Below are 26,016 nucleotides of genomic sequence, written 5' to 3'. Positions count from 1 at the left end.
AACTTCTGTGTAACCCTAGGGTTCTGCAATGGGTGGTTTGAATCCACTGCTCAAGATAATCTTATTTTTATTACTGGATCAAACTAAACTTCAGAGAGATAAACATTTGAAAAGTGAGTTGTGCCTTTGTAGAATGGCCTGAAAGTATTAAACCAAATGTATTCAAATTGCATTGAGTTACTTTATTTTTAAACTAAATTAGATTTACTTAAAAAGTAACCCAAGGACCAAGAATCATATTTAGTATAGTGGCCCAAAATGTAAAGTTTGGAGCTAGACTGCCCAGGTTTCAAATCCCAGCCCTACTATTTAACCAAATGATCTCATGAAAGTTACTTGACTATTTTATGCTTTGCTTCCTCATCTATAAAAGGGAGATGAGAACAATAATCCTACCTCACAAAATGCTGTATTATAATGCTATATATAAATGAGGAATAAATGAATTCAAGTAAATAAAACAATCAGAAAATGCTGTAAGATGAAATAAAGTGAACACTTAGGAAAATTCTTTAGCTTCCAATATTAAGAAAATTCGTCTTTCATCCTAAACTGTATATTTTTATGATGAAAACACTGTGAGTTTTTTTGGCTGTACCCACAGTATATGAAAGTTCCCAAGGAATGAACCCATACCACAGCAATGACCCAAGCTTCTGCAGTAACAATGCTGGATCCTTAACCCACTGTTCCATAAGAGAACTCCACACTGTGATTCTTATAATCAACTACGCCTTCTTCTTTATTTTGGCAAAACACAAGGATGTGTCTCTATTTCTCTCTCCACGGCCAATGGGAGATAAAACTAGCTGACTTCTGACTTCTCACTGAAACCATACAAAGCCTCATAGTATTTTGCAAGTAATCCAGGTAACTACTACTACTACTAAGTCAAAGCTGGCATATAGGTAAAACTACTACTCTCCCTGGGCTGCAAGTACTCTTCCCATTAAACCATCCTGCATTCCAGGGGCAGGCACAGCAAGGCCAAAGAAATGAATACAGAGCACATTTATAAAATAGTAAATACAAGGGAGTTCCCATTGTGGCTCAGCAGGTTATGAACCCAACTAGTATCCATGAGGATGCCAGTTTGATCTCTGGCCTTGCTCAGTAGGTTAAGGATCCAGCGTTGCCATCCTTAGTTAACCTACTTAACTCAGTAGGTTAAGGATCCAAGTTGCGGTGTAGGTTACAGATGCGGCTCAGATCCTGCACTGCTGCACTGCTGTGGCTGCGGTATAGGCCGGCAGCTGCAGCTCTGATTCGACCTCTAGCCTGGGAATTTCCATATGCCTCAGGTGTGGCCCTAAAAAGCAAAAAAATAAAATAGTAAATATAAGAAGAGCACGTAGGTTTTTATTTATCAAAAACTACTATTAACTTGTATGCTGGGTACTTTAAAATATTAACTATTAACATTAAATAATAATAAACTTCATAATAACCCTTTGAAGTAGGTACTATTATCCCTATTTCACAGATGAGGAAACTGAGGCAGAGAGAAGTTTGTAAACATGCTCAGGATCTCACAGCTAGTGAATGATTACTCAGGTAGTCCAGGTGCAAATGAGGCCTCTCTTGGAGTAAGGAAGAGAGAATGTCAGACCGGGGCTTTAAGAGGATTAATTTGCAAGCAGGAAGCAGGATGGACAAGGAGGAGTGAACAGTAACAATTACTATTGCATGTTTAACACTTACTATGTGCAAGGCACTCTACTGAGTATTCTCACAACATCCTGTCATTTAATTCTCACAACAACTCTTTGAGGCCAATAAAATTATGATTCCCAGTTTACAGATAAGGTAATTAAGAGTCCGAGAGATTGAGCAATGACACATACGTAGTAAGTGGCAGAGCTAGGACTGAAACCAGTTTTGCCTGACTCCAAACCTGTGTTGTTAATTGCTCACAAAATATGACTTTATGTGACATATAGGAAAAATAGGAATTATAAAAGGAAAACTGACGTAACACAGATTGCAAAGAAGGAATCCATGGGGTTTAGCAACTGTTTCAATGTATCAGAGAAACGACTAGTGAAAGATAACTCAAGTTTGAAGTGACTAGTGAAAGATAACTCAAGTTTGAAGTGTAACTAGAGAATACTGACACTGTTCAAGAGAGAATTCAGGAAGAGCCAGCCTCTAAAAACCCTGTGAGTTCATATTTAGACAACACTCGCTCCAGAGCAGGAAAACAGCATGTAAAGAAGAGTATCTTATTCATGTCAGTTTATGCTATTCATCCATCAGATTTTCCAAAAACCCATGCAGAGGCTGGACTGGAACTTCTGGTTCTTGACTGTCTGAACACACTTTTCTGAACTTCTTTACCATTTGAACAATAAGCATGCTTTTAAAAGTGAAAACAGGAGTTCCCATTGTGGCTCAGTGGTAAACAAATACAACTAGGAACCATGAGGTTGCGGGTTCAATCCCTGGCCTTGCTCAGTGGGTTAAGGATCCAGCATTGCCGTGAGCTGTGGTGTAGGTCGCAGATGCGGCTCGGGTCCCACGTTGCTGTGGCTCTGGTGTAGGCTGGTGGTTACAGCTCCAATTAGACCCCTAGCCTGGGAAACTCCATATGCCATGGGAGCGGCCCAAGAAATGGCAGAAAGACAAACAAAAAAAGTGAAGACAGAAGGGAAAAGTAAAGAAAGGTGTTACTTTCTTCAAGAACAGAGTCGTCTTTTTTCCTAGGAGTTTCTATGTATAATCCTAAAGTAACCAACACATGCTTTTGCACATTTAATAGCCACCAGTATTTTGGCATGAGAAATGCAGGGAATATCAAAATGAGCAGCGCCATTTCAGCAGAAACAGAAGTTCACTTTTTTGTGAAAACGTCTCAGTTTCTTCCACACCCACCACCACCACTACCACCACAAGACAATGAGGTGAATTTTTCTGAGAAAAACATTCACGATTGATAAAAATGTCAGGTTCCTGCTCTTAATTAGTTGTGTGACCTAGGCAAGTAACTTGCCTTTTTTGTGCTCACTTAGTTCCCTCCTCTGTAAACTAGGTAGGTTGTCTAGATTCAATTTAGCTCACACTGAACTTAATGAACCGATGATACAGTTTTTTTCAAATGCTCTATATTCCATTATTTAGGAAGGTAGAAAGGAGGGACCAAAGGTCTTGAGCCTAAACAGAACATTAAAGCTGAAAGCACAGTGACATTTCCTTTCATGCAGTTCCCTCAGTTTACAAACCAAGAAAATGAGGCCCAGGGTCTTAATTCAGCTGGTCAGCAACAAAGTCCATTCTGGAACTGAGATCCTGATTCACCATCTTGAGCTTTTTCCACTACACCACAGTGTCTTTTCTAACTGCCTGGTTCAGAAATATTCATCTTGGATGAATTCAGAGTGAGTTACAGGAAAAAAACAAAGCACAAAGCCTCGCTGACATGAGAATGATTTATGTATAGGACTTAAGGTTCTTATAAAATGAAATCCCATAACACTTCAACTGCGACATAAAAGTATTAGACTGTGTTATGTGCTTTTTATAGCACAGTATAATAGCAAGAGCCTTAGACAAGCTCGCCACTGCAGATACTGCAAAGACTCAGAAGTCACTGAAGTCTTGTCTCCTGTGACTACAAAAGTGAGATAATGGTACCTCGTTATCCAAGAGTGCCAACAGCCAAATCTGCACTTGGTTCCCACCTTGACTTTGCTTCTGGAAAAGCAAAGGAAAAAAAAAAAAAAAAAAAAAGATGCCCCGAGCTAGGTAGACAGGAAAATGGGTGACAGAGGGTGCCAGTCAAGTCCTCCACCAACATCCCAGGTCCCCATCTTCAATTCCCTCTTTCTTTACTGCTGACCCTAAGAAGGATACAGAAATAGAGGAACAGTAAACAGAAAATTCAAAAACGGAAGCTCTAGTGAGAGTCATCTGGCACGGCCTAAGGAACTATGTGCAGAAGTACAGGCTGCTCACCCCAAGGGCTGGCTCTGCCCACAACCTCTGTGGTGAGCTGTGGGGCTTAATATAACCATCTGCTGGAGACTTTGGAATTCCTTAGAGATGGGCACTAAATGAACACAGAAAAGACTAAAAACACTAATTCACTGTTTTTACAGATCAGAATCTTTTTACCTTCTAAACCTTTCACTCTAAACAAGAGTGAAAATGAAAAGATGAAATTAACTACATGCCTCCTTTGAGGCAAAAACAATGTGGACCACAAACACCTGCCACTCTGAACATAAAGGAGCATGCACATCTGGTATCTGGGTGCTTCAAATCTTTTCTCAATGATGGGCTTTATGATATTCACAATTCCAGATCCAATATACTTAGTATATCTCTTACTCCAAAATGAATTTCTTGGGAGCTTCTGTTGTGGCAAAGCAGAAACAAACCTCATAGCATCCATGAGGGTGCAGGTTCAATTCCTGCCCTCCTTGGTGGGTTGAGGATCCATCGTTGCTATGAGCTGTGGTATAGGTCATAGACACAGCTCGGATCCGGAGTTGCTGTGGCTGTGGCATAGGGTGGTGGGTGCAGCTGATTCAACCCCTAGCCTGGAAACTTCCATGTGCTGCAAGTGTGGACCTAAAAAAATAAAATGAAATAAATAAATAAGAAGAATTTCTTTTTTTTTCCCCCCAAATCACACTATTATTCATTGATTCAGCATTCATTCATCAACAAATTCAGTATTCATTCATCAACAAATAGTTATGAGTGTCTCCTGTGTGCCAGGCACTGCTCTGGGTGCTAGGGATATAGCAGTGAATGAAATTGACTAAAATCCTGTGGTCATGGGAATTATATTATGGTTGAAATCTTTCCCTCTTTATTTTCAGTACCCAATTTAATAGATATCTGTTGAGTGAATGAACAACTAAATAATATTTGGAGTAATCTGTGAGAATTAGATGAATTATTGTATAAAAATGAGCTGTGAGGAGTTCCCGTCGTGGCGCAGTGGTTAACGAATCCCACTAGGAACCATGAGGTTGCAGGTTCGATCCCTGCCCTTGCTCAGTGGGTTAATGATCCGGCGTTGCCGTGAGCTGTGGTGTAGGTCACAGACGCGGCTCAGATCCTGCGTTGCTGTGGCTCTGGCGTAGGCTGGCAGCTACAGCTCCGATTCGACCCCTAGCCTGGGAACCTCCATATGCTGCTGGAGCGGCCCAAGAAATGGCAAAAAGACAGAAAAATAAAAAAATTAAAAATGAGCTGTGAGCTATAAAATACCTAAGATAAAATATATATACTTTATAAATCAATCCTTAATTTCACCTCATTCCCCTCAACTCTCCTTTTCTTTTTGGCTAGATTGCTAGGAAATAAAGTAGAGGTAAGTCCTAGGAAGTGTTTCTCCCAAGGCACTGAATATAAAACATCAACAAAGGTAAAACAGTCTCTTACAAAGAGAAAAGAAGGGAGGGCCTGGTAATGATCACCTTCATACAGTGAAGTCCTCTATGCTTCTATGTCAAGCATCAAATTTTTTAAAACCCAATGAAGTGGCATCTCAGAGATCAACACTAAAGTAATAATCTGGCCGCAAACTTACTTCAAGGAGGTTCAGAGATGACCTTCTACAGCCTGGACTTTGGGGTTCCATGTTGGTTTAAGATAATCTGAACTCAGAAGATTACTGCTGTCCTCCAGTCGGTGGCATCTTTATTTTCATCGTATCCTGGGTGGTGCAGCCTGTGAAGGGATGGGTCAGACAAACCTAGGTGTTTCATAATGCAGTCAGACACAGAGTATGTCCTTTGCCTCAGGGAAATAAAGTTATGAGGCTAAAAGGTTATGATGAAAATCACCTCAAGCATCAAAGAAGGTCAACAAATATGGAAACACAGACATCAAAGCCTAGGTAATTATTAAAACAAACCTCCAAAAAAAGAAATGCAATCATTGAATGAAGCCCCTCTCACCCTCCCCTTCTAAGCTGACTAAATGAAAAGAGATTATTATGTCAGGAAGTTAAAAAAAAATAATACCAGAACATCAAAGCACATAACAGTTTCTAGCATAAATAATGCACCTTCATTTCAGGGTACCCTCTCCTTAGAAGGCAAACCTATAGCAAAAGGAATGAATTAGGCTTCCTTTGCCATCATGCTCAAACAAAGTATCATTTATATTACTATCAGCTACATTCATATCCAAGAAAAAAGCTGAAGCCACACAAAAGTTTTCAAAAAACACCAAGGATATGCAGGTTAAAAAAAAATCAAAACCAAAATATAATCATGAATGAAAACAGAAAAGGACTTTGAGGTCCAAAGAGAGCACCACCATCCTGAGAGTAGTAAGAGATGGGTTCAAGTTCCGGATCCCCTTCTTGAGTCATCCTCTCATGCAGTCCCTCACAAGAAGGATAACTTTATTACTAGTAATGATAAAGTAGTTAGAAGCAGTTCTTGTTTAATTAGAGGAACTCAAATAATGATGAGTAACAGCTCTAATACATATATTGGAAGAACCATTGTTACTTTTGTGAAATCTCTTATATCTGCTAAAATGTTCTACATCAGAAAGGCTTGGGGAGGGGGAGATGGATGGTGAGAGGGGAGCAGATATAAAATGAGGAGAGGAGGCACAAGTGACATTTTTCAATATTTTTGTCCATTAATTCTAATCTTTTGCTTTTTTAATCTTCCAAAATAATTTGAATATTGGTTTCTCATCTCTCTTAAGTTTTTATTTTCTCTCCAGTTATTTTTTTATTGGATTCTTCTCCCTTCAGAGCCTTTCCCTTCTTCTGTCAACATCTTCTTTGTACTGTAAAACTCCAAGTTTCTGTGGCTAAGAAAAGAATGTGAGAAGGGAGACGGAAAGCCTGATCAGGATTAGAGGCTGAACCATTTCTCTTGCTTGAGTCCTGGTTCTATAAGAATGTCTACATAACATAGTAAAAGTTATAACAAAATGTGGCAGAGGTGGAGACTTAGGAAAGAAAATCCATTATATAAAGTCCAGTCATGAAACACGTTAAGACACTCACAGATACCTGTTGTACCCCCATATACTCTGCCACCTGGATTTGATGTTACATAAAAGCATACAGGAAGCTTTGGATGTCAGAAAGTGTGCATGAAGATGACTGATAACACCTTGCCAATGGCCCCAAAGCGAGTGTTCAAGATGGACAGGCTGTGTCCCAGCTTCTGACAGGAAGTGTAGCTTCCCGGAGCCCCTTCTGATGATTTGGAAAATGCATGACTATTATTCTTCTTGGGAAACAGACATAATTATTACTGGCATTACAGTGACTAAAAAGAGCGACTATGAACAACCCAATACATCTAGTAACACATGTACATTCTCTATCCATGAGTAAAATATAAAAGAAAACACACAAACAGAAAATACAGTAAAGAATGATAATAAAGATATCTTGAAAGGAATCATTATTTTTACAAATAAACTACCGGGATTTTTGAAGTGTTAATTTCTGTTATTTTCCTTCTTTGTGTCTTCATTTTTCTTCTACCTTCAACCTGCTTCCTAATTCAGGCACATAGAAAATGTGTGTTTATTGCCTCCTAGTAGCTTTGGGACAAGATGGAAAATAGAAGAGGCCTGGGAATCTTTTTCCTTACTCTGCCAAGACTTTAAGAGAACACAGTGGTTTTGTGAAGGGGATGAGTGTTTCTGTGCTAAACATAGAAAAAGTGTCTTGGCCAGGATTTCCTGTCGTGGCTCACTAGTATTCATGAGGATGCAGGTTAGATCTCTGGCCCTGCTCAGTGGGTTAAGGATCCATCACTGGGTGAGCTGTGGTGTAGGTCACAGACATGTCTCAGATCTGGCATTGCTGTGCTGCGGTGTAAGCTGTCAGCTACAGCTCTGATTTGACCCCTAGCCTGGGAACTCCCATAGGTCTCAGCTGTGGCCCTAAAAAAAAAAAAAAAAAAAAAAAAAAAAAAAAAAAAAAAAAGCAAAGAAAAAATGTCTTGCCCATAAATCAAAAGAAGGGAAAAAGACTGTCATATGTAGAGATTCCCTGTTCTAGGTTGGTGGCTGAGGCGGGTAGAGAGAGAAAGATGGAGGTCTGCAGGTTCTGAGAGCAAAGCCAACCTAAGCCTATGTCTTACCAGCACACTAGTGCAGAAGAGATACCCAGACAGAAAAGGGATGCTGATGTGTCTAGGTTAGGAGGAGCACAACAACCTAAACAAAATTTCCAGCTCATTTCATCAGGTAAAGCTAAAGCAGACCATCCCACAGGTGATGTATAAATTAAGGCTCTTAGCTTGAAAGCAAACTGCACCTGGTTTGAGCAAAAAAAGAATGTATTACCTCAAGCAAAAGTGGAATTTATTGGAAGATACAGGAAAATTCAAGGAACCAAAAGCAATCTGGGAAGACCTAGCTTCAGAAAGAGAAAAACTTTTTTTTTCTTTTTTTTTTTTTTTTTTTGGCTACCCTGCCCCATGTGGAGCTCCCGGGCCAGCAGTCAGATCAAAGCTGAAGTCACAACCGAAACCACTGTGCTGGGCTAGGGACTGAACCTGTGTTCCCGGCACTGCAGAGACACTGCTGATCCTGTTGTGCTATGGCAGAAAAACTGAGGTAACTTTGATGAGCTGAGTAACAGGAAGTAAGGGCTTGGCTTCCTTCAGAGTGCTGACAACCAAGTAAGTATTTCAGCTACAGTCTTTTCCCATCCTTCAGTCACTCCTTACAAAATTTAAATTCCCAGAGGAGTTGGAGGAAACTTACTCATATCCCTTGCTCACCTTTCAGCTAAGGAAGGTAGAACAACTTGTCTGATACATATAGGAGATGACAGGTATTGGAAGGGTTAGCCCCCTCAAGGGAAAATCAAAATGCCATTATCAAAAAGGACAGAAAGAAAGAATAGATGCTGAGCAGGCATAAATATATGCCAGTTCCATACTGTTTTGATTACTGTAATTTTGTAGCATAGTCTGAAATCAGGGAGCCTGATTCCTCCAGCTCCAATTTTTCTTTCTCAAGATTGCTTTGGCTATTCAGGGTCTTTTGTGTTTCCACACAAATTCCAAAATTTTTGTTCTAGTTCTATGAAAAATGTCATTGGTAATTTGAGAGAGATTGTACATTTTTATTTATCTTCATTTCAGTTCAGTAGTGGTAAAGATCATACTCCAATTATTTTATTTTTATTTTTTTTGCTTTTAGGGGCCACAGGTACAGCACATGGAAGTTCCCAGGCTATGGGTCAAATTGGAGCTACAGCTGCTGGCCTACACCACAGCCACAGCAATGCAGGATCCTGGACCCACTGAGTGAAACCAGAGCTCAAACCCACATCTTCACAGATACCAGTCGTATTTGTCTCTACTGTGGCACAAAGGGAACTCCCATACGCCAAATTATTTACACATATTTATTTATTTATCTATTTAGTCTTTTTAGGGCCGTACCCAAGGCATATGGAGGTTCCCAGGCTAGGGGTCGAATCAAAGCTGTTGCTGCCAGCCTATGCCAGAGCCACAGCAACACCAGATCCGAGCTGCGTCTGCGACCTACACCACAGCTCAGGCAACACCGGATCCTTAACCCACTGAGCAAGGCCAGGGATGAAACCCACAACTTCATGGTTCCTAGCAGGATTCATTTCTGTTGTACCACTATAGGATGGTTTAATTACTGGTCCAACACTGGTTTTATATGGTGAATCATTTTATAATAATCTCCCTAAGAAAGAGGATGCAGGAACCAGATTGCCTTGGCGTGGATCCTCCCTCTGGTCAGGTGACTCTGGGCAAAATATTTTAACTTCGCTGTGCCTTAGACACCAAATTTATAAAAATGAGGTCCAGAGGGTTCCTGGCGTGGCTCAGCAGAAATGAATCTGACTAGCATCCATGAGACTCGGGTTCAATCCCTGGCTGTGTTCAGTGGGTTAAGGATCCAGTGTTGCCGTGAGCTGTGGTATATGTCACAGATGTGACTCTGATCCTCTATATGCCACAGATGTGGCCCTAAAAAGATATAAATAAATAAATAAATAAATAAATAAATAATAAAAATGAGGTCCATTGTGCTGCAGTGGAAACAAATCCGACTGATATCCATAAAGATGTGCCTTAGATCCCTGGCACTCAGTGGGTCAGGAATCCAGCATTGCCATGAACTGTGGTATAGGTCACAGAGTGGCTCCCATCCCAATGTTGCTGTGTCTAAGGCGTAGGCCCATAGCTGTGGCTCCAATCTGACCCCTAGCCTGGGAACGTCCATATGCAACAACAACAACAAAAAAATAAGGTCCATAATAGCACCTAGTGAACTGAACTGTTGAGAGAATTAAACGGATCACAGATGTAAAGCACTTAGAACACTGGCTGGCATGTAAAAAGTGCTCAATACATGTTAGCCACCATTCTTATTTGCACCCTACCATATTACCACAAGATTTTTTGTCATTAAAATAATACAGTAAATGATAAGTATAATAACAAAACACATGAAACCATGAGTTTGTTTCTATTGTAGTAGGATTCAGGTTCTTTGGTGAAATAATCATCAGGACATAAGAAAAAATTCAAAACCATCGCAACAGAGAACGGCCCTTACGGAGCTGAGAAAGGAATGGGGGGAAAAGGGCAAACAAATCCAAATCTGCCTGGGAAAGCTTGAACATATTTTCTTAATAAGAGCTTAGTGATTGATAAATAATAATGAAATGAGTCCAATGAGGTTACTTAATTTGAGGTGGCTGAGAGGAAAAGGTGACTGATTCTCAGTTTGGGAAAAAGGCAGGAGTTAAAAAAATCTTGAAATTTGTGAAAAACAATTTTGTCCCATTTAGCATAGGGAACTAGAACTAATTAATGAAACCAGTTAACTCATGAGTCAGTATTAATTTTCCATCAGTATTGTTCCCTAGGATCAGAGCTACAAGGTTTATAATCAGTCATGTATCAGAGAATCCCAACTCATTTACTCTGAAACTGATTTTTGTTAAAGGAAATTTAAATAACTCATCCACTCACCTAAGCCCAACTGAAACTAAGTGGGCGCCATATAAAACTGGCTTTCCTGGTTTTCTAAGCATGCTGGTCACTCAGTAATAGTTACATAATGAAATATGTTATAAGCTTGCTCAGGAGTTTTCAAACTGTCAAAACTTATTTCTATAATTTGTGTTTATTACAAGTTGACCAAGGACACTGCATGCTTTGGTAGTCAAGAAAATAAGCATTAGACCAATGGGTCAAAGTCAGTTGATCTCAATGATAATTAAGCCTTAAGACTAATGAAATCATGGAGTTCCTGTCGTGGCTCAGTGGTTAACGAATCTGACTAGGAACCATGAGGTTGCAGGTTTGATCCCTGGTCTTGCTCAGTGGGTTAAGGATCCGGCGTTGCTGTGAGCTGTGGTGTTAAGTTGCAGACGCGGCTCAGATCTGGCATGGCTGTGGCTGTGGCGTAGGCTGGTGGCTACATCTCTGATTCGATCCCTAGCCTGGGAACCTCCATACGTCGCGGGAGTGGCCCAAGAAATGGCAAAAAGACTAGTGAAATCACTAAAATACCTTTCTTTTCCCTAATCTTCTATGGTTTAGCTTTTGATGGGATATGTAATTAATGAGCAAAATCAGATTCCTGGCTAGGGAAAAATAACTGCTATTTTAGCATGTTTGGAATAATATGTCAGGATGCCTTGGAGGGTGAGAGATATATTACCTTGGAAAAATGTCTTAAGTCAAATGGAATTTGGAATCTAAGGGCTTCTACAGATGATGGTAAAGCAGCTATAATGAATACTCCAATTTCAGTTTAGCTAAAATCTCCCTCCATGACCTTCCTTCTACCACACAAAAGGGTCAACCCCCCCACTCAATTTTCCCAAACTGAAGTCCACACATATACATAAAATTATACAAATCCTTTCTTATTTTCCTTTTTTTCTCACTGAGGCCATTCCTCTCCCTGTGCTCTGGATCCCAACCGTCTTCTCTCCTGCATGTACAATTCCTAACGCCCTTGTGTACTGCATCTTTTCCATCAGCTTTCAAACAGACTCCTTACCTCTAAAAGATACTCCCGTCACCCCACCTCCTTCACCCTGTATCACCCTATCACTGCCCTGACCTCCACAGATAAACTGAAAAGGGGTTGGTCTGCTAATGGTCTTCCTCTTCTCACTACACACTCCATTTTAAAACCTCTTTGACCTAAATTCCATTTCCACTCCCTTGAAATGACTGTTGCTAAGGTCATCAGTGGCCTCCAGGTTGTTAAATTCAACATTTTATTTTTTTTAAAAATTTTTATTAGAGTTTATTTGCAATGTTCTGTCAACTTCTGCTGTACAGCAAACTGACCTAGTTATACATATACATACATTCTTTTTCTCACATTATCCTCCATCACGTGCCATCACAAGTGATTGGATACAGTTCCCTGTGCTATACAGCAGGATCTCATTGCTTATCCACTCCAAATGCAATAGTTTGCACCTACCAACCCCTGACTCACAGTCCATCCCATTCCCTCCCCCTCCCCCTTGGCAACCACAAGTCTGTTCTCATTGTCCATGACTTTGTTTATTCTCTGTAGATAAAGATTCATTTGTGCCACATACTAGACTCCATATATAAGTGATATCATATAGTATTTGTCTTTCTGACTTACTTCACTTAGTATGAGTCTCTAGTTCCATCCATGTTGCTGCAAATGGCATTATCTTGTTCTTTTTTATGGCTTCAATGGACATTTTAGTCCTAAGTGTTCCTGATCTCTCAGAAGCACTCAACACTGTGATGACCTTCTCCTTTATGAGACACTCTCTTCTCTTGGATTCTACTCCACCACACACTCCATTCTTTCTCAGCCTCGTTTGCTAATTTTTTTTTTTTTTATTCTCCTCTATTCACCCTTTAGTTGTTAAAGAGTTCCTCAAGGAGTTCCTGTCATGGCTCAGTGGTTAGCAAATCTGACTAGGAACCAAGAGATCCCTGGCCTTGCTCAGTGGGTTAAGGATCTGGCATTGGCCGTGAGCTGTGGTGTAGGTTGCAGACGCAGCTTGGATCCCGCATTGCTATGGCTCTGGCGTAGGATGGTGACTACAGCTCCAATTCAACCCCTAGCCTGGGAACCTCCATATGCCGGAGGAGCGGCCCTAGAAATGGCAAAAAGAAAAAAAAAAAAAAAAAAAAAAAAAAGAGTTCCTCAAAGATCAATCTGAGACCTATTGTTCTTCTTGTGCTATACCCTCCCTATTGTTTACATGTACATAGATGCTTTCAAATATTATCTATACTCATGTGACCCCAGATTTATACCTCCAGGTAAGACTTCTTTGAGCTCCAGGCCACATGTCTAACTGCCTACTCGATAATTCCAATTAAATGTTCAAATGTACCTCCTACTTGAAATGTGAAAAATCAGACTCAGGGCCTACCCTCTACCCCAACTGCTGTGTCCTTTTTTCATCTTTCCCAGTGAGAAATGGGGAATCAGGGTATTCCTTGATGATCAAGTGGTTAGGACTAGGTACTTTCACTACTGTGGCCTGGGTCAATCCCTGGTCTGGGAACTGAGATCCCACTTCAAGCCACTGCATACCATGGCCAAAAATTTTAAAAAAAGAAAAGAAAATAGGGAATCATCCTTGACTCTCTTCCTTCTCACCTCCCATATCCAATATTTTAGGCTGGTAAACTGCTCTTTCCCATGTTCTCAGAATTGCCACCAAAGCTCCAAGCTAACAACAGCAGGCACCAAGGAACCTCTATCATCTAAAGAGAACCCGTGTGTTAACGAGAAGCAGCAGAACTGGCTTTTCAACTGCAAGCATCAGTCTCCTCCACCTTCCCCCTGGTGCTTTACGCATATACACACACACATATATACTACATATACATGAACATATACACACATATACTACATATATATGAACACACACACACGGAAAATAAAGAGAATCCGAGACTCCCTGGGGATGAACGTTGTGCCTCTTTTTCTTCCCATATGCCAAAGTAGGAAACTCAATCAAATTAACAGTAAAAACAAAAAACATGTTCAAAAAGCATCTCCTTGCTAGGCTGGACATCTACTTAGGCAGTGGACTTGATCATCTGCTCTTAGCACCACCCTGAGCAGCAGAAAAACAAGAATTAGAGAATAAAGAGAAGCAACACTAGTTAGAGTGGCAAGATGCTTGGATTTCCCCTAAGATACCAAAGAAGAAAGCCATACTTGAAAGGAATTGCTGGTGTGTGTCCAAGAGAACCACACCCCAAATGAGGGGATCCCAACACTAAGAAGCTGTGGGGTACACTGCTAAAGTGGGGTGTCAAAAGAGGTGGCCCCATCAACACACCCAGGATAAAGATCTAACTCTTAATCAAACACTGCCCACAAACTCCACCTCTAGTCTTCGCAGGATCCTGTGAAGAATGTCATCAGACAGAGACAGCATTTGGATGCCTACCACAGTGTAACAGCAGCAACTCCAATTAGGTAGGAGACATCTGCAGCTTTTCCCCAGCTCTCCTCTTAGGCCCACAGGCCAGGGAACAAAGGAAAGCCAATAATAAAGAAGGTAAGAAAACAGATCACATGGCAACCCAACTTCCAGTGATGTCCCTCAAATCCTTAGGTTATAACTGGACTGAGTGTGGGTGGGTGAATAAAGGTTTAAATTGGGGATAAGATGGACTAGGTCACATAGGACTTTTTTAATACAGTAAATGTTCTTCAAATTATGATAATCTGCTAGGGGTGTCATTATGGAATTTGAAGGCAAATTGGACCAACACATTTGAAGACAGTAATTAGCAACAAAAGTAGAATCTTTTCATGTTTATATTCCCACTGAATTAAGTCCCTTCGGTCTTCTGGCTACACAATCAACTATAGAGACTCCTCTCTGCTTCCAGCACTCTTCACCCTCCCCAAACAACCCCATGGCTCTTGCAAAACACAGATCTAATCACATCATGCACTTATTAAATTCTTCAGTGGCTTATCATGAACACACCCAAGATAAAGATCTAACTCTTAATTAAACACTGCCCATAAATTCCACCTCTAGTCTCACTTGCCCCATCCCCCGACTCCCCTGCACTCCATCCACACTGGTCTACCCAGCCTCAGGCGCACCAAGATCAGCCTTTGCGTGTGCTGTTCTTCCTGCCCAAACACCTTTCCCCACTCCTCCTTTCCTACTTCTCACTCCCCAAGTTCAGTTCATATGTCACTTCCTCAGGAGAGCTTTCCCTAAACCCGGCAGGTATTCCCTTATTACACATTCTCAGAGCACAGTTTATGCCTTAACACATTATAATAATTATATACATTTATGTATTTGTTCAATGAAAAAAGAGCCTGAGTAGTTTTACTTACCTAATTCCTGATAACTAGCACAGTAGCTAGCAATGAGAAGGCACACAGAAATAGTTGATTAATTAGTCAATGAATGAATGAATTTCCATGCATTTACCAATGTCATTGAGTAGATGACAATTAGGCATCACTGGTTGTATTTTATCCTTAGTATCAGCAACAAATGAAGTAGCGCTTGCAGTCAACCCAAACACTGAACAAATTCACTTTAGTTCTTAGTCCCTCTCTGGGAAATTTTCTCTGATTATAATAATAGACCACTAATCATAGGAGGTACTTGGTGAGAGCATACTGAGTGCCAGCCACATTATGCTAATCATCACAACAACCCCATGAGCTAGGGGCTTTTGGTATCTACTTTAAAAAGAGAGAGAGAGAGAGAAGGAAACAGAGGCCTAGAGAAGTTAAGGGATGTTCCCCAAATCACACAGCTAAAGTACATAAGATGGGACCAGAATCCAAATATGACTGTCTCTAGAACCTATGTTCCTCAACAGCCAAGATATGGGAAGTAATCCAAATGCCCATCCATGGGTGAATGGATAAGAGATGTAGTACATATACACAATGGAATAGTTTTCAGCCACGAGAAAGGAGGCTATCCTCCCATTTGTGACAACATGGACAGAACCTGAGCACATTAAGCTAAAGTGAGATGTCAGACAGAGAAAGACAAGTACTATATGATGTCACTTGTAAGTAACACTATATGCCGCAGGTGCAGCCCTAAAAAGCAAAAATTAAATTAAGTTAAATTAAATTAAATTAAATTAAAAAGTTACACTTGTGAAAAACAGAGTAAAACAGGAGGAGGCAGTAATGATAATAAAGATGAGGTTTAAGGGTACAAATCTGTAATGAGTAGTAAATAAGCCATAGAGATCTAAAAAGCATAATAGTAATATTGTACTATTGCATAAAATTTTTTAGAAAACTGTGTTCCTAACCATTATAATACATGGCTTTCAAAACAGAGCACTCCCTTTATTTAATATCACAGAACTTGTGGGAAATGTACTCTTTTAACTTACAGTGTTCTTTTCCAGTGTTATTTAATACCTGGACTGAGATACATGATTTCATGTTTGTATGTTTTGACTCTTCATTAAGTTTTAAGTTCCTTGCAGAGAAGGGCTTTTTACTGTGTGTTGCTTCTCTGGCTTACTCACAAGGCCCATGCTTATTTGTGAGCGCTCAGAAATATTTATAGAATAAATGACTAAATGAGTACTGGAACCACCTTACTTAATAGTTTATAGGGACTAAATGTGCTATATTCATTAAACATAACTCCAAGTTTAGGAGACTTCCATTTTTAATAAAGATGCCTATGGATCAGTGCCACAACTCCTATTTAAGTGTATGATAGATACGGCAATGTTCTTCTGGAAAAGATAACACATTATATTTTCTTATCTACGACATCAAACTTGACTGTGTTAGATGTTAGTTTTAAAACAATGCAGAAATGTTTATGCTAATTTGAGATAAAATATTAAATAGATGATATATTTCATCAGCTATATAAAGTACATTAGGTACATCTTCATTGTGTATATAGTTAGAAGGCACTGTTCAAATAGTAAACCTTTTGGCACCTCAAATATTAAATCTCCCCATGAATGGCACAAATATAAAATCTTATTCAGGTATTTGAACACTTTTTTATTCCTGAGGAAAAAAACCTGGAAGAAAAATCAGTAATTCTCCTGGCTTCTGACCAACAATTTTGTAATTGGGTCAACCAAATAATTTGCAATTACCTCACCTCAGGAAATCTTAAAGGTAATTCTTTCCCACTTTCTGTAACTAGGAACCTCTGAGGTAAGTCTTGCTATTTAATTATAGATATGGGAAATGATACATCAAATATATATTTTTTGCTTAAGTTAATTTTGCCAAAATTGTATCAAACACTATCATCTCTACAATAGAAGACAGAGGTTGAAAAAATTAAATGAAAAACAAATAGTGCTCTCACATTCACTGCTTCAAACTTCTGCATCTGTCTCTTTTAAAGGAGCCACATTTCACTTCATCAAGCGCTTTGTTCCTGAATAGTCAGTGCAGAGTCAAGAAAAGAAAATGTTATACGCAGCTGTACAAGGTTGTGTTCATTTAATCATTTACTCTATGTAATATGGACCGAAGCACAAGGCCCATGGTAAGTTAAAAGAGCAATGGCCTAAGAATTAAAACTTGTAATTTAATCTGGACTCTGTTTTTAAATCTCTTTGAATTTCCATTTTCCCACTGAAAAAATGGTGAGAATTTCTGCCTTGCATCTACATATAGGAATTTTAGGGGGACTAAGATTAGAAAAACTCTGAGAATATCTAAGGCTAGCTGTATCATAATTCTGGGTATTTTTAAGTAGCTTTGGCTTTTGTTTACATAGATACCACTGAGGAAGAAAATTGCAGACATAAATGGTTCCTTCTATTGCAGGCCTTTTTCAGAATTTCTCAACACATAACGACAGCCAGAGCAAGATGTTATTTTTTGATCCTTGATTACTTTAAAAAACAAAACACAATTTTAAAAAATAATGAAAAAAGACTGGTAACTTTCCGTTCAGCTCAGAATTTACTTTAGAAATGTTAAGTTCACCACGAACTATTCACCTTCAGTCTTGAGTGTATTTCATAGGGATGATTTAAATTTCTGATATTCTGGTTTCCACGGATGAATTCTGCATTTTGACAAGTTTTGATGAAGTCTATTCACTCTAGACAATTTATGCAATCTTAACTTGAATAGTTGATTTTGACTTTATCCCCTTGAGTTCCTAGAACTTCCCTGATTAAATTTTAAAATGTAATTACAGGTAGCACATTGAGTCAGTCAGTTAGTCAGAGAAATCCAAGCTCTGAATGCCTACTTCCTGCAGCACACTGCATTAAGTGCTCTGGAGGAGGGCGGGGGTGGATGAGAACAGTCATCATGAAATGATTTAAGGATTATTATTAACACAACATATCACCAAGTACAAAGTACTCAAGTGGAAACTCTATACACAAAAGTTCAAGGAATGGAGAGTAAAGGAAGCAACTTTTCTGATTTAACTGCCTAGCCTATATATTTAGGAAATGTTTTGAGACTGTTAGTAGCTTTGCTGGTGTCCCAATAAAACAAATTCAACAATGCTGGTCTACCTACAAATGGGCAGCCTGGGTTGGTGTAGAGCAGTTCTTTAATTTCTTTTACCTGATAACACTTCAGTGGCTTTGTTAAATGAAAGGTCAGGGAGATATTTTTTAAAAAAAGAAATTAAAAATAAATAAATAAATAAAAAAGAGATTTTAAAGTTTAGAATAATTTTAGATTTACAGAAATGTTGCAAACATAATACAGAGTTCCTATATACCCTCACCCACTTTCTCCTAATGTTAACATTTTACATTGCCATAGTACATTTTTCAAAACTAAAAACACTGGTACATTACAATTGACTAAACTTTGGAATTTATTCCAATTTCATTCATTTTCCACTAATGTCTTTTTCTCTTTCAGGATTCAATCCACATACCACATTGCCTTTAGCAGTTATGTCCAACTGTGGAGATTGAAAAATTGGGCATTTCTGGGCAATAAGGCTAATCAGTCAAAATATTAGGCAGTAATAAAAATGAATTTCATGTCCAAGAACCACCTGGACATACCACAGTGTCAGATTTTTAACAAATTTTGGCAAAAAGTAAATATGCTTTTGTAGGCAGTCATTAATCTCTTATTTACCTAAAGATGATGATTCATTTCTAGAGGTTTTTTTCTTTTCTTTTCTTTTTGGAATACCCACAAGAACATTTTGATGTGATAATTATTCTGGTATCACCTGGTGTGGGCCCCTAGATTTTCCAAATGAAGACAAGGGAAAAGGCAGATTTGGTTCCCAGTTAAGGAAGCTTACCTTAGATACTACAGAAACAAAACCTTCAATGTCTGCTTATATGTATCTGAAGATAATTATGGATCAAGACCAGTAGGTCTTCAACTTGGGCATGCATCAGGGTCACCTAGTGGGCATGTTAAAGATTTCTAAGTTCCATCCCCAGAGCCTCTGATTCAGAAAGGCTGGGCTCGCCCAGGCATCTGCACTTCTAACAAGTCCCAGGTGATGTGGATGCTGCTGGTTCTGGTACTACACTTTGAGAATCACTTTTGTTGATAGTCTCATGAAAGAAAAATAAAGCCATATTGTTATGGCAAGGTAGGTCCCTGGACTTATCTTTTGCTTAGCAGTTAGATAAGGGATCTGTTAAATCTCATCCCATGTCTATATAAGGACTAAGTTAGAATATAAAATATCTATGTTAGCTGTCCACAATAGTTCTAACCCATCTGCCTTCCCTTCAAGCAGTGTAATCATTTTTAAATAAATAATAAAAGGGTTTTTTAGTAATAATAAAATATTATTATAAGCCAACCATATGTTTTTGGCCTGAAAGAAGGCCTCTGATTGATGAATGGAAATTAATGGGAGTGAGGGATGTAACACACATCTTTAGCAGTGTTCCTCAAACTTTAATGTGTTTATGGATTGGTTGAGGATCTTTCAGTAGGTCTGGGTGTGGACTCCAAGATTCTGTATTTATATCAAGCTTCCAAATGACGCCATTACTTCTGGTCCATGGACCATACCTCAAGTTAGCTCTGTAGGTCTTCTGAAGGTTTCAGCAAATATAAGATGTTTTACATATAGTGATCCCTGGAGAACATTGGAACTTTCTAGCATGCCTCTGTCACAGAACTAGTGTCTGTGACTGAGGTAAATTTTGGAATATACTGATCTGCATCCTGAACTCTAGGCTTTAGAATAAAGAAGGGAAATTTTAGGGGAAAAAAAAATTAACAAAATCTCCCTGGGGTGTCCTGGCATATGGTAGAAACCTTTGGAACCTGATCTCTTACTAAGGGGTCCTTTTCCCTAACCTTCACTTTTTCACCTTAATCTAGTAAGTAGAAGTGACTTAGAAATACAGAAGATAAGAATGTAATACAGGAGTTCCTACTGTGGCTCAGTAGGCTAAAGACCCAATGTTGGCTCCATGAGGATGTGGGTTCAATCCCTGGCCTCTCTCAGAGGGTTAAGGATCCAGCTATATTGCAAGCTGCAGTGTAGATTGCAGATGAGGCTTGGATCTGGTGTTGTTATGGCTGTGGCATAGGCCTCAGCTGCAGCTCTGATTCAGCTCCTAGCCTGGGAACTTTCATATGCCACAGGAGTGGCCATAAAAAGAAAAAAAAAATGTAAACCAGTTTCACAGTTTCTGCCCTTATCAGTACTGTTAATGCTGATCTCATGAACATTTCTTCAGTTCCTCCTTTCCTCTCTCCGTCTCAGAGGTCCTCTGGCTCTTATGATGGAAATTCTAGGAAAGCTACTGACTTTAGTTATTCCCCCTAAATGAAGCTTAGCTTTTTTTGTTGTTGTTGTTCGTTTTTTTGTGGAACAAAAGACCAACATTATGTAAGACCTTATCATCCCTATTAGAGTGTAAAGGGATAAAGGATGAGTCTTTTATTTCTATTTCATATGGTTGCTATAGGAAAAAGAAAAGGAAATTTCAGAAAAACTAAAAAGGTTTGTTAATTGCCTCAAGAAGAAAAGGGTTGGCTATGAGAATGCATTCTTTTCCACAGTGGGTTGGAAAAGATGAAGAACTTTAGTTAGAAACAACAAAGTGTATAAACTTTGGCTCTCCCAAGATGCTGCCTGAGGTTCTATCATACGGTGAGAGGATGATGAGTATCCTGCACAAAGGAGTAGGGTAGAAGGGCCCCCACAAATCACCTATCAGACTGCCTCTATAAGTAGACTCTAAAAATATATTCAGGTTAATGATAAGATGGCTCTAGCTAACTAATGGTGGCAATGGAAAAGTAAGGCAAATTCAGGGGTCCACAGATAAAAAAAGGTAGCAGTGAGATGGCCTATCTGAGAAATAGCCCTGGGAAGTAAACATCAAGTAAACATCACCACCCACCACATCCCCCACGCCCTGCTTCCACCTTCTGCACTGCATTATGGGCACTGCCATCAGTGACCTGGAGTCAAAGAAAGCCCCTATTCAAGAAAATCAGAATTTCAGAGAACTTCTATTCACCATTGTAAGCTTGACGGCTTATCAGTACCTGAGGACTTTTCCAATGAGATTAGTAATGATTTTAACAAATACGATCTTTTTTCTTCTTCTTTTTAGGGCTGCACCCACGGCATATGGAAGTTCCCAGGCCAGGGGTCAAATGAATTGGAGCCACAGCTGTCTGCTGGCCTACACCACAGCCACAGCAACGTGGGATCTGAGCCATGTCTGCAACCTACACCACTGCTCATGGCAACACCAGATCCTTAAACCACTGAGTGGGGCCAGGGATCAAACCCGCATCCTCATGCATGTTCCACTGAACCACAACAGGAACTCTGCTCTCCAGGATTTCAATATCTGAAAAGTCTTCATATTTTAGTCATTCTAATTCAGTTTCAGGTAGGAGGGGGCATGGCTCTAACACCTCCTCACAAAGTTGTATTCATTCTATTCATGTTGACTTTAACTTCTTTCGAAGGAGAGCTGATATTGTGAGAACCCCACAGACACTATGGATCCTTGTATTAACTTTTTAACCAAACTTTCTGTGTCAGTAAAGACTGGGAAACAAACCTCATTAGTCATTAAGATAAGATATGGAATAAAGAAAAAAAGAGAACACTCAAAATTCTATGAGCTAAGTAGCTGAAGTGCCAAAACCAGGTCTTGGGTACCAAGGAAACAGTAACAGATGAGATGCTAGTTCTGTAATGGTTCTACTGTTCTGTCAAAAAATTCAGAGAGCTTTACTTGATAAAAATATTTTTTTGACCAAGAAGCAAACTGCTCACAAACAGGTAGATTTTGAGCTGAAAGTGGTTAGAAGCTCAGCATTCAGCAGTTGTAGCTCAGTTTATAAAGCATGGATGAGGGAGTGCATTTTTTAATTAATATTTTGATTGGTTACTAGAAACAGTCTTTTTGTGGTAGTAGCACTGTGTAAGCTTAATTGTGTATACCGATTGCCTAGGAAGCCAAAAGGTCACACTGTCCTGAAGAAAGCTTAAGTCAGAGCTAGTATTTGGAGGAAATCAGGATAGTTTAAGTTTTGGTTATGTACCTATGAGTATTTGGTCTAAAAGTATATTCAAAATATGGCCTGTTTTGGTCTTTTTTTTTTTTTGTCGTTTTTTTTGCCTTTTCTAGGGCCACTCCAGTGGCATATGGAGGTTCCCAGGCTAGGGGTCCAATCAGAGCTGTAGCCACTGGCCTACACCAGAGCCATAGCAACGTGGGATCCAAGCCGCGTCTGCAACCTACACCACAGCTCACGGCAACACCTGATCCTTAACCCACTGAGCAAGGCCAGGGATCAAACCTACAACCTCATGGTTCCTAGTCAGATTCACTAACCACTGCACCACGACAGGAACTCATGTTTTGGTCTTTCTTTAACAGTTCTTAGCAACAAACTGAAAGGCATAATTCAAGCTCAGAAAGCATTGATTTACTTTATGTTTGTTAAAGGATCATATCATATTGAGAGTTAAAAATCTTCTGGCCCCAATAGTGGTGTTCCTTTTTCTCATGCAATGGATTAATATTTTACGCCTTTGGAATGGTTTCTGTGATATAAAGAACTTAAATCATACTGTAAAACTACAGATCAAATTTTCTCAACACAATCTTTGTTTGGATCATTGAACTCATCTGGTGTCCAAGTACTGTATTCCAGGGTCTCTCAAAGGTCAGAACTAGGAGTTCCCGTCGTGGCACAGTGGTTAACAAATCTGACTAGGAACCATGAGGTTGCAGGTTCAATCCCTGACCTTGCTCAGTGGGTTAAGGATCCAGTGTTGCCGTGAGCTGTGGTGTAGGTTGCAGACGTGGCTCGGATCCCACGTTGCTATGGCTCTGGCGTAGGCCAGCGGCTGCAGCTCCGATTGACCCCTAGCCTGGGAACCTCCATATGCCACTGGAGCAGCCCTAGAGAAGACAAAAAGACAAAAAAAAAAAAAAGTCAGAAGTAAAATAAGTAAACATATTAAATATCAAAATTAGTATTTTATTTTAAAATAATGTATATTCTATTAGGAATAGACCCTAAAATAAGGAACAATGAAGCAACTACTGAGAAAAGGCAGATGGAAAAAATGGGCCCCAAGTTAAGGCACACTCTACACTGACCACTACTGAATACTTACAACTAGAAATGTGTTTCATCTTCTTCTGAACTGTAGGCTACTTGAGGGTAAACATGATGTCTTTTATTCTCTACAATGTTTAGCTTAGTCTCTTAGATCTAGAAGTAATAAAAACAGCCAGTTAGCATGTACTGCATGTGTGTGTTTCTTTAATGTACATTATCTCAACAACCTATGTGGCACTATAATTAGCCCAGTTAAAGAGTTCCCTGGTGGCGCAACCCAGTGTTGTCACTGCTGTGGCTCTAGTTACTGCTGTGATACAGGTTCAATCCCTGGCCTAGGAACTTCCACAAGCCATGGGCACAGCCAAAAAAATTATTATTATTTTATTCAACAGGATACAGATGAAGACAATGAGGCTCATAAAGATTATGTGATTTAACTGAGATTTTAGAGCATCTAAGTGACTGAGTTAAAATCTGAACAGAGATATAAACACAAAGCCACTGCTTCACATCACCCGTACTCTCCCTATTCATTTATTGTATAGCATTAAATACATATTTGCTGAATTAATCAATGCTTTTGAAAGTTCCTCCAAATAAGAATTTCATTCTGACCAAAGAAATCCTGTTATTCAACGCACACACCTGTTATTACCAATAAGCCATGAAGGTAGTCTCCACAAACAGCTTTTGGTTTCATGTGCATGGCACCTGTGAATAAATTTAAGACAGTTATTCAAGTCTATTTCAGGATTATTCTGTATTCTAATGAGGAAAGAATGTATTATATGTAGGGAGATAAAATATTTAGGCTAAAAGAGACTTCCAAAATATTTTTTGCAGTCTATAGTTTTTAAATAAAATTTGGTTCGCCTCCTCCTGCTGCCCTTCTTCCTCCCTCTGCCCCCCACTTCCTCCTTGATTTTGATCTGATTATTCCTGTATATATAAACTACATAATATTTTCTGACTTATTACAGCCAAACTTGAATGTCTGTGATTTTTATTTTATTTTTTTGTCTTTTTGTCTTTTCTAGGGCCACACCTGTGGCATATAGAGGTTCCCAGGCTAGGGGTCTAATCGGAGCTGTAGCCACTGGACTATGCCAGAGCCACAACAACACAGGATCCGAGCCGTGTCCTCAACCTACACCACAACCCACGGCAACGCCGGATCCTCAACCCACTCAGCAAGACCAGGGATTGAAACTGAAACCCCATGGTTCCAGGTCAGATTCATTAACCACTGAACCACGATGGGAACTCCCGAATATCGGTGATTTCTGAGCTCGACAATATTTTTTCCTTTCTGTTGTACTGTATAATTCAAGTCCAGTTTTGGATCTAAATATGATAGGTTTTGTTTTCTAATCACAGTTTTGGACTTGTGGCTTGATAGAAGGTTTTGGTGAGGCTTATATTCTACTTCTTCTTTTTTTTTTTTGTCTTTTTGCCTTTTCTAGGGCCACTCCTGCGGCACATGGAAGTTCCCAGGCTAGGGGTCGAATCAGAGCTGCAGCTGCGGCCTACACCAGAGCCACAGCAACGTGGGATCCGACCTACACCACAGCTCACGGCAACGCCAGATCCTCAACCTACTGAGCAAGGCCAGGGATCGAACCCACAACCTCATGGTTCCTAGTCGGATTCGTTAACCACTGAGCCACGTCGGGAACTCCGAGGCTTATATTCTAGAAGACAGTTTTGATGTATTTAATTACCCTGTTTAAAAGAAATTGAAGAGGTGGAAAATGCAGTATGGACACCAAATTAATGAATTATCAAAGCACCCAAGGTCAATATTGAAACATACAATTTGAAATTAAGGCAATTTCTAGAAAATTAACTCCTGACAGTAATCCAAAAAGATTACTGTCTCTGTTTGAAGGGCATTTTCCTAAAATTAAAATTAGGAATACAGGAAAATTTAACCATTGGGGAAAAACTTTCTTCCCTTGGCTTCCATGACACTCTACTCTCTTGATTTTCCCTTCTTATTCTCCTTTACTAGGTCCTCCTTTTCTCTCCAGCTTTTCAGTCCTTCATCCTGTTCCTTTTTTCAGTTCTTTATCTACCATGAATCACTGCAATGGTTCAAAGTACTATCCATGTGCTGATGACTCCCCAGTTTTGATCTCTACCCCATACCTCTCCCTTCTGCTGCAGAATCACCCATTCCAACTAACTACCTGACAACACGATGACAAATAAGTGTCTCAAACTTAACATTTCTGATACTGAAATCCTTTTTTAAAAAAAATTTTCACTTTTATGACCACATCCATAGCATATGGAAGTTCCAGGGCCAGGGACTGAATCCGAGCCACAGCTGCCAACTATGCCTCAGCTGTGGGAATGTGGGATCCTTTAAACCACTGCCCAGGGCTGATAATGGAACCCTCCCCCTCCTCAGTGACCTTAGCCATTGGAGTCAGATTATTATTATTATTTTTTTTGTGTGTGTATCTTTTTGCCTTTTCTAGGGTCACAGCCGCGGCATAAGGAGGTTCCCAG

At 39.6% G+C, this 26,016-nt stretch overlaps 1 long non-coding RNA gene across 1 annotated transcript in view; it reads right to left on the bottom strand.

The window, feature by feature from the left end:
- LOC102166593 overlaps positions 1,295-26,016 on the bottom strand; it is a 26,125-nt gene continuing 1,403 nt past the window's right edge. The window contains exons 2-5 of the long non-coding RNA XR_001305279.2: positions 24,148-24,213; positions 23,555-23,652; positions 5,540-5,679; positions 1,295-3,836 (exon numbers count right to left, since the gene is read on the bottom strand). This is a non-coding gene — a long non-coding RNA (uncharacterized LOC102166593). The remainder of the gene's footprint in view (positions 3,837-5,539; positions 5,680-23,554; positions 23,653-24,147; positions 24,214-26,016) is intronic.

This window comes from Sus scrofa, chromosome 6, assembly GCF_000003025.6.
Source record: "Sus scrofa isolate TJ Tabasco breed Duroc chromosome 6, Sscrofa11.1, whole genome shotgun sequence".
Classification (NCBI taxonomy): domain Eukaryota; kingdom Metazoa; phylum Chordata; class Mammalia; order Artiodactyla; family Suidae; genus Sus; species Sus scrofa.
The sequence above is the reverse complement of the archived record's forward strand: the minus strand, read 5'-3'. Positions and strand labels throughout refer to the sequence as shown.